Below are 22,794 nucleotides of genomic sequence, written 5' to 3'. Positions count from 1 at the left end.
ATCTCCCGGATGCAAGCTCACAGCCGCGCGCCTCTAACCGCACGGCCAACTCGCCCGGTAAGGGAAGTGTAGATGGTAAAAAACCTCATGCAAAACGTCATGCATACATACATCCCCTACAGTAAGGTACGATAACGTTCGTTTCCCTTACTCCGTTTTACGAAAATGAACAACGAAAATGGTTCTATTGGACTGCATATCCAATGTGGCTGGGAGGCGTGACTCGTCTTAAGGAAAATAATGGAAATGGGAATTGTCATATACGTGGTATTGGAACGAGGTCATCGTTATATGAAAATTGGATTGCGTTTACCTCGAGAATTACTTTCCATCATGGAACAGATGAGCATGCAGGGATTAAAGCTGTTTCAGTTTATCACTCTTTAAGTGAACTTCTATCCCTTCGAGAGAGACAATACAGCAAAAGAAAATATATATATATATATAAACGGAAACATTGACAATGGAATATAGGTCGCATGACGAAAGATTCCTAGTTGGAGGACTCCTGCTATCATGTTAGGAACGAGCTCCTAGTTATATATTTCGTTCTTGTAACATCCTTGTAGTAATTGGAACATAATTATCTGCAGGAAATAGATTTATTGGCTGAGTAGATCGATTAGTCGGCGGAAACAGGTCATTAATTATACCTGGTAGGACTAGATCTACCGTACTAATATGTAATAATATGCAACTCCATCTCCATATTGGTCACAGAAGACCAGATGTCTACTCACAGGGGGTTTCACAAGTAGGGACTCCATCGCTGAACGCTTGTCTAGCGCTTACAAGAGAAATGTCAACAATACCATATATAAACTTCCCTTGAAACTTCGCGGTAGAATTGATCATATACAAAAATGTGTTAACACCATCACATGATTAATGGAAGCTTTGTGTAACTGTGTCCAGTATGGAATAATGAAAACATATTCGTACCAAGAAAGATCTGGTGTGGGCTGGATCAAACTAGTTACTTTTCTTGACCTGTCCCACTCTCATCGTTGGCTTTGACAATGTGAAAGTGGCTGTGGTATGAGCGATGCTAGTAATGCCATTCCTTATACAGCCAGTCCCTGTTATAAATGGTGTGAAAATGTTGCTCATAGGGTCGTTTGGTGCATGCATTTCAATGGGCTTGGCAAACTGACAAGTAACAGCAATTTCTGGCTCAGGGAGGAAGGCAACGGGAAACTACCTCACTCCTCATTTCCCTAGTACGCCTCTTCAGTGACGCCTAGGCCGACTATAAAAGCTGATGATGGAGCTGTTGTGGATCAAACCAGCCTCCAGGCTGAACACTCAACATGCAACATACCAAGAAAGACGAAAGCCCCATTTTTGAGTCAATGTTCGAGCTCTACTTTTGTACGCTTGTGAGACCTAGGATAGTTATTTTGGTACTGTAGTTTACTACGCATTATTAACATCAGATGACCAGAAATAATATCTCAAACGAAACTGAATTAGAAATAAGCTTCCGGCTGAATCTGAATATAAAGAGAGAAAATGTGAGTGGACTGGCCATACTTTCAACAATTGGGGTAAGGGATTAGAGCGGAATAAAAACATGTAAGTAATACCGGAAATTCAGTTTCTGAACCTGTGTTTAAGCTGTCCGTTTGTATGCCTGTAAAACCTGGGTACAAAGAGAGTATCTTTTGTGGACTATTTTCTACGCATCATTAACACCAGAAGGTGAGAAACCATCATCATCATCATCATCATCATCATCTGTTTACCCTCCAGGTTCGGTTTTTCCGTCGGACTTAGCGGGGGATCCCACCTCTACCGCCTCAAGGGCAGTGTCCTGGAGCTTCAGACTCTTGGTCGGGGAATACAACTGGGGAGTATGACCAGTACCTCGCCCAGGCGGCCTCACCTGCTATGCTGAACAGGGGCCTTGTGGAGGGATGGAAAGATTGGAAGGGATAGGCAAGGAAGAGGGAAGGAAGCGGCCGTGGCCTTAAGTTAGGTACCATTCCGGCATTCGCCTGGAGGAGAAGTGGGAAACCACGGAAAACCACTTCCAGGATGGCTGAGGTGGGAACCCACCTCTACTCAGTTGACCTCCCGAGGCTGAGTGGACCCCGTTCCAGCCCTCGTACCACTTTTCAAATTTCGTGGCAGAGCCGGGAATCGAACCCGGGCCTCCGGGGGTGGCAGCTAATCACGCTAACCACTACACCACAGAGGCGGACAGGTGAGAAACCAACTTAGGAAAATTAAATCAGTTTCCAGCTGGTGCTGATATTAAAAAGAGAAAATGGAAGTGGATCTGACGTACTAGACTGGACTGGAATCTACAAGAACATTGAAGAAGGTATCATCAGAAGAGAGACTTGGAAAAGAACACTTAATGCCATAGCTGTAGGGAAGATCTTGAGAACGGTTCAAGCACTGACAAGTCGAAGAACACAATATAGTCCAATATTCGAGTGGAAAAAGGAAGAACTAAGACAAGTTATTCAAACACTTAGCGACCAGTTTCATGAGCATAGTAGCGAATTAAAAGAACGAGTCTTCTGATGATAATACATAACAACTCGCTCGCGTAGATAACTACAAGGCTAGAATCCATCATGATGTTCACTGCACGTGAACAGCTCTTGTCGTCTGCGTTGCGATATCGTTTTCAGTAAATTATAATAAGGAAGTTACCGGTAGGTGTGCTATTATAGCCTATTTTAATAGAGTCTACTAATCATGTCAACGTCCGGCTCCATGGTTAAATGGTTAGCCTGCTGGGAGTCCTGGGTTCGATTCCCGCCAGGATCGGAAATTTTAACCTTCATTGGTTAATTCCAATGGCTCGGGGATTGGATATGTGTGTGCCGTCTTCATCATTAGAATCCATCATAGGTAGGGGGCCACATTCTCATAGACATGCAGGTAGCCTATTTGGCGTCAACTCGAAAGACCTGCACCAGGCCTTTCGGAGGACGCACGCCATTACTAAATCATGTCAACACTCTCTTATTTACAAATAAATGTTCTTCTTCTTTATCGGTTTACCCTACAGGGTCGGTATTTCCCTTGGACTCAGCGAGGGATCCCACCTCTACCGCCTCAAGGGCAGTGTCCTGGAGCTTCAGACTCTGGGTCGGGGTACCAGTACCTCGCCCAGAAGGTCTCACCTGCTATGCTGAACAGGGGCCTTGCCGGGGGATGGGAAGATTGGAAGGCATAGGGGAAGGAAGCGGCCGTGGCCTTAAATTTGGTACCATCCCGGCATTTGCCTGGAGGAGAAGTGGAAAACCACGGATAGCTGAGGTGGGAATCGAACCTACCTCTACTCAGTTGACCTCCTGAGGCTGAGTGGACCCCGTTCCAGCCCTCGTACCACTTTTCAAATTTCGTGGCAGAGCCAGGAATCAAACTCGGGCCGCCTGAGTGAGGTACTGGTCCTCCTCCCAAGTTTTATCACCCCGACGCAAAGTTTCACGCTCCAGGACATTGCCCATGAGGCGGTAGAGGTGGGATCCCTCGCTGAGTCCGAAGAAAATACCAACCCTGGAGGGTAAATAGATTAAGAAAAGAAATAAACCTATGACTAAACGTGCACTGAACAGGTAAAGTTACTGACAGTTAGATCAGCCTTGTCTCTGAGAGCAGAACATAACCAAAAAGAAATTAATTCCCATTTTCAAAGTTGTCTTACCCAAAATTTTGCAGTTACTCATATTCGAGTAGACTCTCTTATTACTGAATAGTTACATGAGTAAAATTGTGCTTCGAATCCCTTCCCTGAAAGAATCGCCGCTCAGCAATTTGGATCAAAAGGACCGCAGCCTTGAGATATAGACGTCAACAAGTGTAGATGTTAATTGTGGCAGTGCACATGAGCACTTAAATAATTATTTCTGTCTGGCAGTGTCGTCCAAGAGCCGGGTTTTCCCGTATTTACGTCTTACCAACTTAAAATAGCCATCTCGTATCTTGTAAGTGGCTCCGCGCCAAGCAATCATGCGGCACTACTTCAAGTCTCGTTTCGCGTTGATTTTGGCACAAGTTGAGAGCTGTGTATTTATAACAGCAGACCTGCTAAATGGAAGGGAGGAGTAAAACAGGGGACACCTGTCTCACCACAACTCAATCTACACACATGTTCCACAGGTTGTGTGAGAGTCACACGTGATTATCTCCTCAGAAAAGAAACATGGGGCACTTCTTACTAATGTTATTTGCTTAACACTTGATTGGTTTAGAAGCAGTGCTTTTCACGGCGACTACTTAACATTTCCAGTTTTTCCAATAAAATATTTTATTAAAGGGTAAAGGAAATATAATAGACAAAACCAACACACTTTTTATTCAGCTCTTATGTCTGTCTGTCTGTCTGTCTGTCTGTCTGTCTGTCTGTCTGTCTGTCTGTCTGTCTGTCTGTCTTAACCTTGTCCCGTTTCTCTACGGAATTGGGTACGAGGTGAGGTGAATCTGTCGTGGCGGGTTTCTATGACTGGAGGCCCTTCCTGACGTCAGCCTCGTCAGAGGAGCCAATGAGATGAAATGAATTCCGTGATATATGATAGTAGGAAGGGGGAGGTTGAAACCCGGTGCCGGCAAATAGCCTACTCCTGTCGAATAGCACGAAAGGGTCTGTTCTAGCCTTAACGTCACCATCCGACGGACAAATCACCATCAACAGCGCCATAAGCCCTCACTCCATATGAGCACTGCGGAGAGGTTTGCAATGTAATCCAGGCTTTTGGCACGCAAGTTAGTGATTAGAAATTGTATACCACCACTCCCCCAACTCTGCCGGCCAACATTCTGATGGTGAAAAGTTTTTCGACCAACGGGACTCGAATCGGCTAACCTCGGTGTCAGACCGTTTAGACTTCAACGCCTTAATGATCATGGCCACCAGGTGGGCTTTTTAATCAGCTCTTATGTCTTAACTGAAATAAATACTGAAATGTAAATACTTCTGTATTGGAGCTCTTTATGCTAAAACACTAGTGGCTGATCAGCCCGCTGCCACACTTTTTCGAGGCTTCATATTAGTATTTATTTTGATCCGGGATTTTAAATTTATTTTTTAAGTTTTACTGTGACATGATTGAAAACGTACTTTTAAATGAATTAAGTTCAATAAACAACAAAAATTTAAGAAAACATCGTTTAATGTAATCTTACTATATATAAAAATGGATGTCTGTATGTGTGTAAATAACACATCTCCTAAACCATTGGAGTAATTTCAACCAAACTTGGTACACTTATGACTTACTATCTGGAGACGAGCACTGTGGGGGTAAGCCATCCGTGGGGGGTTCAGGGGGGCAAGGTATAAAAATAATCGAAAAAAGTGCCGAATCCACAGTTTTCCGGGTCGCTGAGATGATGAGTGACACTACCGATTTTTTAAAAGTCGAAGTTCAGCTCCCTTTTGGGTGGGGGGCGAGGGGGGAATGATAAATAAAATTAAACGAAAATAGTGTCGAATACATAGTTTTCGGGGTCGCCGAAGTGAATCGTACACTCCGGATTGTTAGTATCAAGAGACAAACCACGTGGGGGCAAGACAGCCCAGGAACCCTTAGGGGCGGGGGGTGAGGGATCCATACTTTTCGGGGTCGCTGAGATGAATAGTGACTATCCGGATTTTTAAAAAGTCCAAGTTCAGCCGCCTTTGGGGTGGGGGGCGAGAGGGGTGATATATAAAATTAAACGAAAATAGTGTCGAATACATAGTTTTCGGGGTCGCCGAGGTGATTTGTATACTCCGGATTTTTAGTATCAGGAGACAAACCACATGGAAGTAATACACCACAGGAACCCTTAGGGGCAGGGGGGGGGGCAGTGGGCTGAGATATAAAAATCATCGAAAGCAGTGTCGAATACATACTTTCGGGCTCGTTGAGATAAATAGTGACACTCCGGAAATTTTTTTAAGATCAAGTTCAATCCCCTCCGTGGTGGGGGGCGATGGGAGAGTGATACATAAAAATAATCGAAAATAGTGTCGAATCCATAGTTGTCGGGGTCGCTGAGATGAATAGTGAGACTCCGGATATTGTTTAAGACCAAGTTCATCCCCCTTTGGGGTGTGGGTGAGGGGGGGGTGATATATAAAATTAATCGAAAATAGTGTCGAATCCATAATTGTCGGGATGAATAGTGAGACTCCGGATATTTTATAAGTCCAATGGAGTGAGGGACGAGGGGAGAGTGATATATAAAATCAATCGAAAATAGTGTCTAATAAATAGTTTTCGGGGTCACCGAGGTGAATTGTACACTTCGAATTTTTAGTATCAGGAGACAAACCACGTGGGGTTAGGACACCCCAGGAACCCTGAGGGGCGGGGGGGATGTCGAGGGGGCTGAGATATAAAAATCATCGAAAGTAGTGTCGATCCATACTTTACGCGGTCGCTAAGATGACACTCCGGAATTTTTTAAAGTTCAGCCCCCTTCGTGGTGGGGGGGGGAGCAATGGGAGAGTGATATATATAAAAATAATCGAAAACAGTGTCGAATCCACAGTTTTCGGGGTCGCTGAGATGAATAGTGACACTCCCGATCTTTTTAAACTCAAAGTTTAACCCCCTTTACGGTGAGGGGAGTGGGGAGTGAGATATGATAATAATCGAATATACTGCCAAATCCATAGTTTCCCGGGTCGCTGAGATAAATAGTATCATTCCGGATTTTTAAAGTCTTTTGGCATAGGGGGTGAGAAAGGGTGAAAAAATTAATTGTCAAAAATGACCGATATAATGGACGTGTGTATATTCCAGTATGACTTTCAAGTATGACTTACTATCTGATGAACATACTGTGGGAGTAAGACGCCCCTAGAACCACTAAGGAAGCTGGTGAAATGTAATCCATATCAATAAATGAAAGTCAGTTTGGTGCGATCTATATATACTGTCAATTAAGGCATAAAAATGAAAACACGTGAATTAATGAGACCATTTTAGGCATCCTGGATACTTAAAACTTGGTACCAGACAAGCTGATGACTTCAGGATCCCTAAAAAAATCTAAAAGTCTCAAAATTCTCCGAGGTGGACACGCTGGGAGTTTCAAATCTGCATAAGAACACAGTCGGTGATATTTTTCCAAAACGATAACCTATAGCTTCCTGAAAGTCCTAATCTTTAACCCCCTCCCCCATATCAAGATGAAAGTGAACATGCATATACTTCAGTATGTCAGTCTACATTTATTCATTTAAGACTATTTGTAGCGATCTAGAAGGGGTGTGTCTGGCATTGTAATTAATACTTTACAAATCAATAGTGACTGTCAGCAGGAGGGCATCTGCTGTTGTAATCAGTACTCCCCACATCGACTTCAACTGGCAGTAGGAATTGGGTCCTCCTCCAACGCCTGTGTTCCATTGTAATGAATAATTCCCTTCTCAATTTGACTAGCAAAAGGCAAGGGAGCGTACATTTTTCCAAATTCTTTTACCTGATTCTCTTTATCATTAGGTATAGGTGCCCCCTTGCAAGGGTGCCCCCGATTATAAACAAATTTACCTATAAAAATGTGACTGACGTTACGCATAGTGAATTGCGGTAGACAAGTGGACCTGTCGTTATCATCACAACTCCGCAACTCGCACTTTACATTGGAAACAACATCTGTGGACCTTCTTATGCTTTTTCTCGGATAACGCCAAAAGTCATGCAATTTAAAAATTCTTATTCACTTCATGTACGGTAAATTACTTCGATATCCGTATACAATATAGAATGCCGTAGCTAACGTCTGACAGTCGCCTTAATACTTGATACGTTACAATGGATTGATGTTTTGCAACTCATTTTTCAGGATGAAAGAACTCTGTGGTCTTTCTTTTCTATCTCTATTCCAGATTTACTTTCGAACAATAATAGGAATGAATAGTGATCGTGCATAATTTCAACCTTCGCTTTTGGACATATCTTGACGTTTCATGAGCACAAGGTTTCGTTACATAACTGTAAGGGGCTCCTTACAAGATATTTCAAATTGGATGGCAGACCTCCTCTAAACTCATATTGCATCAGTTGACCCTGAACAGTTGAACAAGCCGTTATTCAAAGATAAATCTCGTTCGAGAAGCCTTTCTCGTGGACAGTCGAGATTTTCTTCTGATGACGCAGAGCAAATTTCTTTGCAAAACGTAAAGAATTTCACCTTATTTTCTTGACACGGCATAAGCCCAAAAGCCTATATCATGCCTTTAAGTACGGGCCGTGGATGCTTCAATGGCAACATATATTTATATTGACAATTATATTTTTTTTAAATTATTTTCCGATGACTTGTTTATGTTGAACCCTGTGTAGAAGAATGAACGAGCCTATTTTGCAGTTCCTTCAAATATTTTAAGTATCTACTTTGTAAATTATTATTTCAAAAACCAAGCTCGATAGCTGCAGTCGCTTAATTGCAGCCAGTATCCATTACTCGGGAGATAGCAGGTTCGAACCCCACTGCCGGCAGCCCTGAAAATGGTTTTCCGTGGTTTCCCATTTTCACACCAGGCAAATGCTAGGGCTGTAACTTAATTAAGGCCACGGCCGCTTCCTTCCCACTCCTAGCCCTTCCCTGTCCCATCGTCGCCATAAGACCTATCTGAGTCGGTGCGACGTAAAGCAACTAGCAAAAAAATTATTTCAAAAACCTTCTTTTCAACCGCCATGCATGTTTAATCCTTCTCACTACTGATAAATGTTACGTAACATAAATATGCTGTCACATTTCTTACCCTCCTGACACGGCAATTTTACACACATCAAGTAAAATAAGCTAATAGTTTGTGAACAATCGTCAGAAAGATTCTAACGAGAAAAGTACTTTTCTTGAGCGATGTCTCTTTAACTTCATGTGATATTGTCTACTATTTTATATTACCGTACTTCACTTTGTGTCGGTGTGACGTAAAGCAAATTGTAAGAAAAATGTGTTATTTTCACCAAGACATTTGGAGAAATTCATACGTAGCGAAAGAACGCATGAGTTAAACAAGACGTTTCCTAAAATGAAGAGTTCCAGAAATAGATATGAAGGTCATGATAATCTGTCTCTTCCATTTCTCATACGTCTCATGGGATAACGGAGACAGGCTGGAGAGACAGAGCATTCTAAAGTCAGACTTTCGTACCCTAACACTGAAAAAAGGCACAGCTCTATATGGAAAGATTCAATTATTATTCCATGTTTCTGTAGTGGTTGATGGTGTGACATGTTGTACGTAAATCAACATACGTATTAAGATGAACATAAAAACCCAGTCCTTGAGGTAGAGGAGTTAACCAGATACGACTAAAATCGAACCCGAGATCCACTGAACCGAAGACCAGTACGCTGATAATGTTGCTAAGGAGACGGACCTTAATAATAAAATAATAATAATAATAATAATAATAATAATAATAATAATAATAATAATAATAATTGTTGATTTCGTTGTTTTTTGCCCATCGTTTCGGCCATTTAGGACCATGGTTAAGCACTTGTCAGACCTTATCGATTTCCAGTAGGCTTATTCTTGGGTCTTGGTGGAGAATGCCACCACTTCAGAGCACTTTGCACCAGTCCTTATCACTCTTTCCAGAAGATAATTCGTCCAGTGAACTCGGGTCCTAAATTAACTTCTTTCTTGAACCAGTACCTCAGAGACAGCTCAGATCTTCCTTCACTGCGGTTGCCCATTGAGTGGTACATTTCCAAGTCATGAGAAGATTGAGAATTCTGCGTGATATCGTCGTTGCACCTAGGAAGACTGCTGTATGATATTTCACTTATAACTCTGACCAGAAAGGTTCTGTCATCTTAGGTTCAGTATTGCATGAATTATATCAACGAATTTTCGTTCTCGAAGTGACACATGTGGTGCGGGTCAGTATATCTTCCCTCAACATTGTCACAAAACGGTATTTCGAGGCGCGATAGTTTATTTTCCGAGTTGAATCGTGTTGTTGTTATCTGTACATTACGTACAGTTTACCTACGTTTCGAATACATTGCAGGACTTTCTCAAGGCGACTTAAATACCCCTACTGCAATGTATACGAAACGTCAGCAAACTGTAAGTAATGTAAAGATAACAACAACACGGTTCAACGCGGAAAATAAACGTTATTATTATTATTATTATTATTATTATTATTATTATTATTATTAATTATTATTACAGTATGTTTCTGGCAAACACTAGTAATTACTACTGCAAAAGATAATATCATTTCACGATGTTGCTGTCCTTGCTCTAGAGACAGATCTTACAAATATTGTCTAGCCTATTTACATATTATGTCCCTGTAACACATCAGGATCCCCTGTACTGATAACAAATATTGAAAGTCTAATGGCAAATACGCATATATTGACATTCTGTCAACATGAAAGTAATGGTGCAACGAATTCATGGAAACCAATATATTTATAACATCAATGAAATAATGCTATAAGTGTGTGGGCGGATAATGATTCATACACAATATTTTTCTACATATGTGGGCAGAGTCTCGAGGAAATCAATATAATTATAACAGCTCCTCCCTTTATATATAACTGTTACAGTTCTTGAAAAGTATTTTAGAGTGTCCTTAGTCATTATGGAGGTACCATGGCTAAACGGTTAGCATGCTGGCCTTCCGTCCAAGGCGCCCTTGTTTCTGATGCCGAAAAGGTCAGGAATTTTACCTATCTGGCTCGAGGACTGGGTGTTTGTGCTGTCTTCGCCAGTAGAATTCATCTTAGGTATGGCTGAAACCTCACAGACGCGCGTGTCATCAACTCGAAAGACCTGGATCAGACCTATACGGCATTATTATAGTGCAGATAGAAATAATAATTATGTACTGACCAGAAGAAACTACCTAGCCGAGGAAATCGAAAAATTGAAAAACTAGATATCAACTCCTGGAGAGACTCATAGCCATGAAGTTCATTCAGCCTACTCCAAAAATGAGTACTACATTATTTTTAAGGGCAAAGACGGCTGGGCATAGAACTAGCCAATCTATCCTAATTAATGCTGAGGTTAGGGATAGTGGAAGCCTTTACATTCCACTGTCCAAGGGTCTTCATGGCGTGTTCAGAGATGGCTTTGGTTTGTTTTGGCGTGACTAGCACTTACGTATTTATTGTATTCTTCGTATAACATGGTGTAATCGCGACTTCCTTGGAAGAAATGTTGTCAATAACAGAAATTATTTCACGCATCAATGTCGGTACCACAGTCCTGAGCCCGAAAGACAAGGACTACCCCTAAAGTACAAGCCGGGTAGTTCAGATATTGCTTAGTATAATAGAGAATTGTGGTGGTAGTGATTAGTTTATTAGGCTGTACAACTGCACAACTATCCTCAAATACGACATTGTATTGTGTGTAATAATAATAATAATAATAATAATAATAATAATAATAATAATAATAATAATAATAATAATAATAATAATAATAATAATAATAATAATAATAATACTGTCATCATCGCGAAATACAAAGCATCAGCCGAAAAACTCACCAGCATCACGAATTGAAACTTCGGAGAAATTAGTCTCACTCTTCATCCCCAAAATTGCATATCAGTTAACACCTTCAAAGGAAAGCTCACACGACTTTAACGTAAAATGAAATTTCCACAGGCGAAACAGTCATGTACCACGGCGTTACATTTTCTGATTCATTTACTTCCAATTTTCAGACGTTCTTTGTTACCTCAGAAACAAACTAAAATCACTCGTGTCCTCTCTTCTTCTTCAACCAGACCAGAAATTTTGAATACTAAATGTTTCTTTTCGTCCAACTTCCATATATTCCTTACAATGACACCAATACCACTAAAATCCTTCAAGGACTCATTTAAAATGATCGAGCGTATACTGAAAGAAATACTTATCATCCGACACAACCGATGCAAAACTCTATTACATGTAACAAGCTTTAACAGCTTCATTGTTTTTTAAAAAAACCGTAATTACTATAAAATCAAGTAGCGAATATTTAATAATAACTTAAATATTGTATTTAAGCGGTCCGCCTATTCAATATAGGCCTATATAGGCCTATTCTTTCATTCTTTCTTAATCTGTTTACCCTCCAGGGTTGGTTTTTCCCTCCGACTCAGTGAGGGATCCCACCCCTACCGCCTCAAGGGCGGTGTCCTGGAGCGTGAGACTTTGGGTCGGGGAATACAACTGGGGAGAATGACCAGTACCTCTTCCAGGCAGCCTCATCTGCTATGCTGAACAGGGGCCTTGTCGGGGGATGGTAAGATTGGAAGGGATAGCGAAGGAAGAGGGAAGGAAGCGGCCGTGGCCTTAAGTTAGGTACCATCCCGGCATTTGCCTGGAGGAGAAGTAGGAAACCACAGAAAACCACTTCGAGGATGGCTGAAGAGGGAATAGAACCCCTCTCTACTCAGTTGATCTCCCGAGACTGAGTGGACCCCGTTTCAGCCCTCGTACCACTTTTCAAATTTCGTGGCAGAGTTGAGAATCGAACCCGGGCCTCCGGGGATGGCAGCTAATCACACTAACCACTACACCACAAGGGACGGACCAATACATATACAATTTGTTAAATCTAGTAGGCCTACATGTCTCTTCCCCTAAGGGACATCATCAGCTAGAATAAATAACAAAATATATCAGATACAAAAATTGCACTACTAGATTGGTGAGACAAATTTAAAACACTTTTATACATAAGGACATTTAAAGTAAATTATTAGCAAACTTTGTTAAAGTTTCAAGTCATATAGTCAATAAAATTTATGCGAATTTTTTATTAAAATTCTTGGTGACAAAGTTCGTGGAAACTAATAGTTGTATTCGTAAAAACGTAAGATGATCATTGATTTAAAGTATTTCTTGACAAAAGATCCTTATGATCTTTGATAGACATTTCTTTAAATTGCATTTGAGAATGGACGCTTCAGGATTCCAAGTCAACACGTGTCCGAAGCAGTAAAGTTATTTGTAGAATTGAATAATGTTAAGTCTGAAATTAAAGGAAAACAACGTATAAGTGAAGAGAGATTGAAGATGAAATAATATATATAATATAAATTGCATACTTACTTCCTTGTTATTGGCTTCGATGCGCGGAAGAGGACTCACCTCTGTTGAGATACAGTATGTGTCTATCTGAATTCAAACAAGTAGTAGGTACGTTGAGCGGGGAGTGTGAAGGGGAAGTGGGAGGGCGTGCTCTGGGCGGAGGAACGACCTGAGTGTCACCGAGCGAGTGACACGTTAGTTTGACGTTTCTTTCTAACTTTCACTTTAATCAATTCATCATACAAGATGTTAATCTTCTCAGAAAAATAGTTTTTAAAATCCGTCAAATTGTTACCCTCGTCCCGATAAATGAAATTTCCTCGTATATGTTCAATAAATGGCCTTTATTTCAAGTTTTCAAGATTGTAAGGTCAATTGTCTCTCTTTGTAAACATGTTGTTGAAGTCTGGCCGAGTATCGGTATAATTTCTTAAAAACCGAGCTCGATAGCTGCAGTCGCTTAGGTGCGGCCAGTATCCAGTATTCGGGAGATAGTGGGTTCGAACCCCACTGTCGGCAGCCCTGAAGATGGTTTTCCGTGGTTTCCCATTTTCACACCAGACAAATTCTGGGACTGTACCTTAATTAAGGCCATGGCCGCTTCCTTCCAACTCCTAGGCCTTTCCTATCCCATCGTCGCCGTAAGACCTTTCTGTGTCAGTGCGACGTAAAGCAACAAGCAAAAAAAATGTCTTAAATCCTGCAGTGATCATTCTTAAGTATCTTTTATCAAGAAATATTTTAAATCAACGTTCATCTTACAATTTTACGAATACAACTATTCGTTTCCACGAACTTTGTCATAAAGAATTTTAATGAACAATTCACATCAATTTTATAGACTACTAGCAAGATACCCGTGCTTCGCTACGGTATTATACTGAAATTTATAATTGAATGCTTATTGTTTTAGATACATAATCCGCCGAAATTCGCGGTCTGACTCGTTTTCTATTAGATTACGGCATGTTTCCTCCCATTTTTCAATCTTCCTTTCCAGCAATCGATTTCGTACTTCCCGGGCTAGGCTCAGGTATTCCTCCCGGTCAGTTGGGTCCGTAAATCTTTGCCATCTTTTCATATAATCATTTTTAATATGGATAAAATCCTTCAGGAGATCCGGCGTGGTGCCATATTGGGTGCCTAGAAGGCACTGAACCCGCGGCCGGACTGCATTCTTAGTCATTACCCGTCCAGGAGCCGTTTCCAGCGCGGTCCGCACATTTGACGACGGTCCGGAACATTATTATTATTATTATTATTATTATTATTATTATTATTATTATTATTATTATTATTATTATTATTATTATTATTATTATTATTATTATTATTATGTGTTGCTGGAATGGATGATGACAGGAAAACCGGAGTATCCGGAGAAAAACCTGTCCCGCCTCCGTTTTGTCCAGCACGAATGTCACATGGAGTGAACGGGATTTGAACCACGGAATCCAGCTGTGAGAGGCCGGCGCGCTGCCGAGGATCCTTATAAGTACATTAAGAACAGTAAAATCAATTGGTCTCACCTCCTTCTACACCCCACCGCCGTTAAGTTTATTTACCGGCACCCCCCCCCCCAAAAAAAAATTAAAAGAAGGCTTGTTTCTTATGTTTAAAGAAGATTTCAAACACCAATGTTCACGTCTATTACCTTCAGTTTTGAGATATAAGTATCCCCATAAAAATAATTTACTTTTTTCCATTCATTTCACACTACTCCCCCCCCCCCTCAGTGAATTTTCCCGCAAAAAATACTTGTTTCTTTAATAGTAAAGGATCTTCAAAATACCAATTATCACGACTCTAACATCTTCAGTTTTTGATTTGTGTGTCCTCATGAAAGGAATTCAACTCCTTTACACTCCCGCCCTCCAAGATGGTTTCCCCCCAAAACGCGTTTTTCTTTGTTTTTAAAGGAGATCCAAATACGAATTTTCACGTCTGTAACAACTTTAGTTTTTATTAGATGTATGTATTCTCATTCAATTAATTCAATTAATTTTTCAATTCTTTCACCTCCCCCCCCCCCCCCCTTCATTGGATTTTCCGAGAATACGTGTTTCTTTATTTTTAAAGCAGATTGCAAATATCAAATTTCACGTCTGTAACATCTTCATTTTTGAGATATCAGTAGCCTAATTAAAAGAATTCAACACCATTTTCAGTCACTTTTACCCCCCCCCCCTCCACCCAAGTGGTATTTCCGAAAGCTAATAATACACGTTTCTTTATGTTTAATAGAGATAAAAAATACCATTGTTTACTTCTGTAACATGTTAAGTTTTTGAGATAAACTGTAAAAATTCTCATTTTAAAATTTCACCCCTTTTGAGTTCCCCTTAAGTGGAGTTTCCAAACACAAATCACCTATGTTTCTTTAGATTTACAGGAGATTACAAACACCCACTTTTTACGTCTGTAACATTTTACGTTTCCAAGATATTCTGTAGATATAGTCTTTCAAAAATTCACCCAATTTGTCACTCCTGTTTAACCGCCATTAATTGGATTTTCCAAAACTAAAAAATGCGTGTTTCTTTATTTTTAAAGGAGATCCCATATACAAATTTTCAGTTCTGTAATATCTTTCGTTTCTGAGATATATGTATCCTCATTAAAGGCATTCAACCCATTTTTCACCCTTTTACACCCCTCCTATTGGGATTTACAGGAAACAAAAAATACGTTTTCCTTTACTTTTAGAGGAGATTCTACCTACCAATTTTTACATGTGTAAATTTTAAAGTTTTAAGACATTTTAAAAAATTTACCCTCCCCCCTTTTTACCCCCCCCCCAATATTTGGATTTTTCAAAAAAGAAAAAATACGTGTGTTTATTTATTTTTAAAGGAGATTCTAAATACCAATTTTTACATATATAACCTTTAAAATTTTTGAGATAGATACACTCATTTTAAAATATTACTCCCTTTTAACCCCCCTAAATTGGATTTTCCAGAAACAAAAAAATACGTGTTTCTTTATTTTTAACGGAGATCCCAAACACCAATTTTCAGGTCTGTAATATCTTCAGTTTCTGATATATAAGTAGCCTCATTAAAGGCATTCAACCACTTTTTAGCCCCTTTTCACTCCTCCTATTGCGATTTTCCGAAAACAAAAAAATACGTGTTCCTTTATTTTTAATGAAGGTTCTAAATACCAATTTTTACATCTGCAAACTTTAAAAGTTTGGAGATATAGATTCACACATTTTCAAAATTCACCCCCTTTTCACCCTCCCATTAATTGGATTTTCCAAAAACAAAAAATTACGTGTTTCTTTATTTTTAAAAGAGATCAAAAGTACCAATTTTCAGGTCTGTAATATCTTCAGTTTCTGAGATATAGGTACCGGTATCCTGATTAAAGGCATTCAACCCATTTTCCCCCATTTTCACCCTTTTTCACCCCTCCTATTGGGATTTTCTGAAAACAAAAAAATACGTGTTTCCTTATTTTTAAAGAAGATTCTAAATACCAATTTTTACATCTGTAAACGTTTAAAGTTTTGAGATATAGAGCAACTCATTTTAAAATTTCACCCCCGTTTTCACCTCCTTAGCGAAGGAATATCCAAAAATCCTCTCTTAGCGAGCACCTACGTCTTAATATGAATATATCCCCAAAATTTCATCTCTTTATATCCAGTAGTTTTGGCTCGGCGATGATGAATCAGTCAGTCAGTCAGTCAGTCAGTCAGGACAAGTTATTTTATATATATAGACTAGCAAGATACCCGTGCTTCGCTACGGTGTTATACTGAAATTTATAATTGAATGCTTATTGTTTTAGATATATCATCCGCCGAAATTCGCGATCTGACTCGTTTTCTGAGAGAATCCACCAAAATTCCCGATCTGACTCGTTTTCTATTAGATTACGGCACGTTTCCTCCCATTTTTCAATCTTCTTTTCCAGCAATCGATTCCGTACTTCCCGGGCTAGGCTCAGGTATTCCTCCCGGTCAGTTGGGTCCGTAAATCTTTGCCACCTTTTCCTATAATAATTTTTAATATGGATAAAATCCTTCAGGAGATCCGGCGTGGTGTCATATTGGGTGCCTTGGCGGCACTGAACCTGCGGCCGGACTGCATTCTTAGTCATTACCCGTCCAGGAGCCGTTTCCAGCGCGGTCCGCACATTTGACGACGGTCCGGAACATTATTATTATTATTATTATTATTAATATTATTATTATTATGTGTTGCTGGAATGAATGATGACAGGGAAAACCGGAGTTTCCGGAGAAAAACCTGTCCGCCTCCGTTTTGTCCTGCACGAATGTCACATGGAGTGAACGGGATTTGAACCACGGAACCCAGCTGTGAGAGGCCGGCACGCTGCCGCCTGAGCAACGGAGGATCCTTATAAGTACATTAAGAACAGTAAAATCAATTGGTCTCACCTCCTTTTACACCCCACCGCCGTTAAGTTCATTTACCGCCACCCCCCCCCCCCCCAAAAAAATTAAAAGAAGGCGTTTTCCTTTATGTTTAAAGGAGATTCCAAACACCAATATTCACGTCTATTACCTTCAGTTTTGAGATATAAGTATCCCCATAAAAATAATTTACTTTTTTCACTTCATTTCACACAACTCCCCTCCCCCCCCCCCAAGTGAATTTTCCCGCAAGAATACTTGTTTCTTTAACAGTAAAGGATCTTCTAAATAACAATTATCACGACTCTAACTTCTTCAGTTTTTGACTTATGTGTCCTTATGAAAGGAATTCAACTCCTTCACACTCCTGCCCCCCAAGATGGTTTCCCCCCCAAAACGCGCTTTTCTTTGTTTTTAAAGGAGATCCAAGTACGAATTTTCACGTCTGTAACAACTTTAGTTTGTATTAGATGTATGTATTCTCATACAGTTAAGTCAATTAATTTTTCAATTCTTTCACCCCCCCCCCCTTATTGGATTTTCCGAGAGTACGTGTTTCTTTACCTTTAAAGCAGATTGCAAATATCAAATTTCACGTCTGTAACATCTTCATTTTTGAGATATCAGTAGCCTAATTAAAAGAATTCAGCCGGGCTGAGTGGCTCAGACGGTTGAGGTGCTGGCCTTCTGACCCCAAATTGGCAGGTTCGATCCTGGCTCAGTCCGGTGGTATTTGAAGGTGCTCAAATACGTCAGCCTCGTGTCGGTAGATTTACTGGTACGTAAAAGAACTCCTGCGGGACGAAATTCCGGCGTCTCCGAAAACCGTAAAATAGTAGTTAGTCGGACGTAAAACAAATAACATTATTATTGTTATTAAAATAATTCAACACCATTTTCAGTCACATTTACCCCTCCCCCTCCACCCAATTGGTATTTCCGAAAACTAAAAATACACGTTTCTTTATGTTTAATAGAGATAAAAAAATGCAATTTTTCACTTCTGTAACATGTTAAGTTTTTTTAGATATACTGTAAAAATTCTCATTTTAGAATTCACCCCTTTTGAATTCCCCTTAAGTGGAGTTTCCAAAAACAAATCACCTATGTATCTTTACATTTACAGGTGATTCCAAACACCCACTTTTTACGTCTTTAAACATTTTACGTTTCCAAGATATTCTGTAGATATAGTCTTTCAAAAAATTCACCCCAATTTGTCACTCCTGTTATCCGCCATTAATTGGATTTTCCGAAAACTTAAATATACGTTTTTCTTTATTTTTAAAGGAGATTCCATATAAAAATCTTCAGTTCTGTAATATATTCCGTTTCTGAGATATATGTATCCTCATTAAAGGCATTCAACCCATTTTTCACCCTTTTAAACCCTTCCTATTGGGATTTACAGGAAACAATAAAATACGTGTTCCTTTATTTTTAGAGGAGATATGACTTCAGACTTTAACAAAGTTTGCTAATAATTTATTTTAAATGTCCTTATATATAAAAGTATTTTTTAATTTGTCTTACCAATCTAGTAATGTAATTTTTGCATCTCATATATTGTATAATTTATTCTAGCTGATAATTTCCCTTAGGAGAAGAAACATGTACTAGATTTAATAAATTATATATGTACTGAATAGGTGGACCGCTTAAATACAATATTTAAGTTATTCTTAAATATTCGCTACTTGATGCAAAGCTCTACATTCATACTAAATTCAAAGGCTTCGGAATGTTCAGAACTACTTGGGAAACCTTCCTAAAACAGATACATTCAATTAAATGCTTACGCACGCCCAATATCCCTTACGTCAACAACACAGAACGACATCATGAGTAAAATATCCATTGGCTCCAGAATCTGTATGTACAACACAATGAATTTCTTTGTCGTAAGAACATAAACTTCTTCAACGCTAGAAGAGTATGCAGTGCTCAGAGAGATACGGAATATGACAAATGGTGCCATCTCCCTCAGAAAGGTAACGGATCATTCGGTATAAGGAACACACACAAACCAAAAAATAGGTTCGAATCCACCAAGGACTCACTAGCAGCGAATGACGCGATGACTTTACGATGGTAGGCAACGTAGCAGTAGTGCGAGTTATTCCAGGCAGGACCTACGTCAGCAGCCGTTGTCGACACTGTCAGAACGAGATTGAAAACCCTCCCCCAAGTCCTACGACACTGCGGGCACAGTGAAACTCTAATTAATGTCAGACACCACAGCATTCGTTCCATCCTTGCCATGTACATCCTGCCAAGAGCGTGAAAGATTCGTCCATAAAAAAAGCTCACGGCATCTCAACAACTGCCGGTACTCGTCGAGTAGACATCATCGCCTTCGACGACAAAACAAAAGGCACAGGGAAATGAACCCGGGACCCTCTGAACCCAAGGCGACTACGCTGACCATTCAGCCAAGGATCCGAATAATAATAATAATAATAATAATAATAATAATAATAATAATAATAATAATAATAATAATAATAATAATAATAATTCCTTCCCAATCCTAGCCCTTTCCCATCCTTCCGTCGTCGAAAACCTTCGATGAGTTAGTGCAGCATTAATGTAGCAAAAAATAATAATTATTCATACACACATCATACACCTTCAGTATAGACTGCTATGCCTTTCAGCATTCAATCTACAAGCCTCCGTAAATTTACTGAACGCCTCCACAATCCTCTGTTTGTAACTAGATATTCGGCATCGTTTAGTTTCATACCTCTTATAGTTAAATCATTAGAAACTGAGACTAGGTCCGCCTCTGTGGTGTAGTGGTTAGTGTGATTAGCTGCCCCCCCCCCCCGTGGCCCGGGTTCGATTCCCGACTCTGCCACAAAATTTGAAAAGAGGTACGAGGGCTGGAACGGGGTCCATTCAGCCTCAAGAGGTCAACTGTGTAGAGGTGGGTTCGATTCCCACCTCAGCCATCCTGGAAGTGGATTTCCGTGGTTTCCCACTTCTCCTCCAGGCAAATGCCGGGATGGTACCTAATTTAAGGCCACGGCCGTTTCCTTCCCTCTTCCTTGTCTATCCCTTCCTATCTTCCCATCCGCCCGCAAGGCCCTGTTCAGCATAGCAGGCGAGGCCGCCTGGGCGAGGTACTGGTCATTCTCCCCTGTTGTAGCCCCTGAACCAATGTCTCACGCTCCAGGACACTGCCCTTGAAGCGTTAGAGGTGGGATCCCACGCTGAGTCCGAGGGAAAAGCCAACCCTGGAGGGTAAACGGATTAAGAAGAAGAAGAAGAAGAAGAAGAAGAAGAAACTGAGACTCACCATCAGAGTCTTAGTCCCTCTCTACTTATCTTACCCTCCATGACCGAGTCCATTATTCTCCTAGGTAAACCATCCTCCACCATTCCCCTCACGTGACCCCACCACCGAAGCCAATTTATGCGTTTATGGATGAAGTTCCATCGAGTTCATTCCTAAATTAGCCTTTATCTTCTTATTACGAGTACCTTCTGTCATAGCTCCCAGCTGTTTGACCCAGCAATCGTGCTCCTCACTTTTTTTCTTTTTTCAATTGGCTTCGCGTCGCTCCGACACAGGCCGGTCTTATGGCGACGACGATGGGATAGGAAAGGGCTAGGAGTTGGAAGGAAGCAGCCGTGGCCTTAATTAAGGTACATCCCCAGCATTTGCGTACTGTGAAAATGGGAAACCACAGAAAACCATCTTCTGGGCTGCCGACAGTGGGGTTCGAACCCACTATCTCCCGGATGTAAGCTCACAGCTGCACGGTCCTAACCGCGCGGCCAACTCACTCGGTAAACTCCCTACTTTCATGACTGTTACTTCTGACTTATGGATAAGATGTCCTGAGTCTACACACCTGTCATTCCCGTACAGACCGGTGTAAAGATTCTTTCCTTTATCCCGGAGCTGACTTCTTTCTTACCGAATGGTACTGATCGCAACTGCGTACTCACTGCATCAGCTTTGCTACACCTTCATTCAGTCTCACTTACTATACTAACATCCTAGGAGAATACAGAGCTTAAATGCTTCAAACGATCTACCTGTTCCAGTTTTGTCTTCCCAACCTTCTTATCCGCTGACACCACTTTAGTTCTGGAAATGCTAATTTTCACATCATACTCATTGCACCTATTTTCAAGTTCCAAGATATTGGCTTGCAGGCTTTTAGCACAGTCTGCCATTAAGAACAAGTCGTTGGCATTGGCTAAACTGATTATTATTATTATTATTATTATTATTATTATTATTATTATTATTATTATTATTATTATTATTCCTTGAGGAAACATATGAGGATTCGACACTACAAACTAAGGGAAAGAATCGAGTGTATAACCCACTGAAACATAGGCCCAAGTTTCTTTTACTTTCAAAATGAACTAAAAAGAACAACTGTCATTTTTGTAACCTTGTTAGAATCTTTTTGCTCACTCTTTGCGATATATATCTGATGGAAGTTCTCGAGTGGGGACCGCCTAGGTCATTTGACCGAGAGAAATACCAGAATGTTACACGATACGCTGTATTGGCTAGCGGAAGATGGATCGGTTCCCTTGTCGAAGCGCGATCATACGCTATTATTGGGGTCATTAATCAATTGGACAGATGTAGCTCCTTTCCCAACAGACTTCGTGATTGGTAACCGCTACATGGCCTACGGAGTTTAATATTATAAACACATACACACTCACATAGTGAGATGCATGTTGGTGAGGTTGTTTCCATTAATTGACATACTAATTGATAAGAGAGAGGGAAATGCTGCACTGCAAATAAAACATGAAGAAGCGGGAGGAAATTGTAGAAAATTAATTGCAATGTTCACAGGGGAAGTGACCACACACATGTATTCTGGATATTAAAAAGTGTAAAGCATGTTTTATGAATTACATTGTACCGGCAGCTGTCAAACGTACCTCAAATATTGAGTACGATTGAACATTGATATGACAATCACGTCACTTCTGTATCTAAACAAAAAGTATAAAATCTTCAATGGTGTAGATTTAAAGCCACTAAACTGAAATTCAGGTCCAAATACAAACATGCGATATTTTCAGACTGTAATAAATGAGACTTGTTGCTACTATTGTTATTATTATTATTATTATTATTATTATTATTATTATTAGTAGTAGTAGTAGTAGTAGTAGTAGTAGTAGTAGTAGTAGTAGTAGTATGTTGCAAGTTGCTTTACGTCGCACCGACACAGACAGGTCTTATGGCGACGATGGGACAGGGAAGGGCAAGGAGTGGGAAGGAAGCGTCCGTGGCCTTAATTAAGGTACAGCCCCAGCATTTGCCTGGTGTGAAAATGGAAAACCACGGAAAACCATCTTCAGGGCTGCCGACAGTGGGGTTCGAACCCACTATCTCCCGA

This window comes from Anabrus simplex, chromosome 1 (genome assembly GCF_040414725.1).
Source record: "Anabrus simplex isolate iqAnaSimp1 chromosome 1, ASM4041472v1, whole genome shotgun sequence".
Classification (NCBI taxonomy): domain Eukaryota; kingdom Metazoa; phylum Arthropoda; class Insecta; order Orthoptera; family Tettigoniidae; genus Anabrus; species Anabrus simplex.
Note: the sequence above shows the minus strand (reverse complement) of the source record.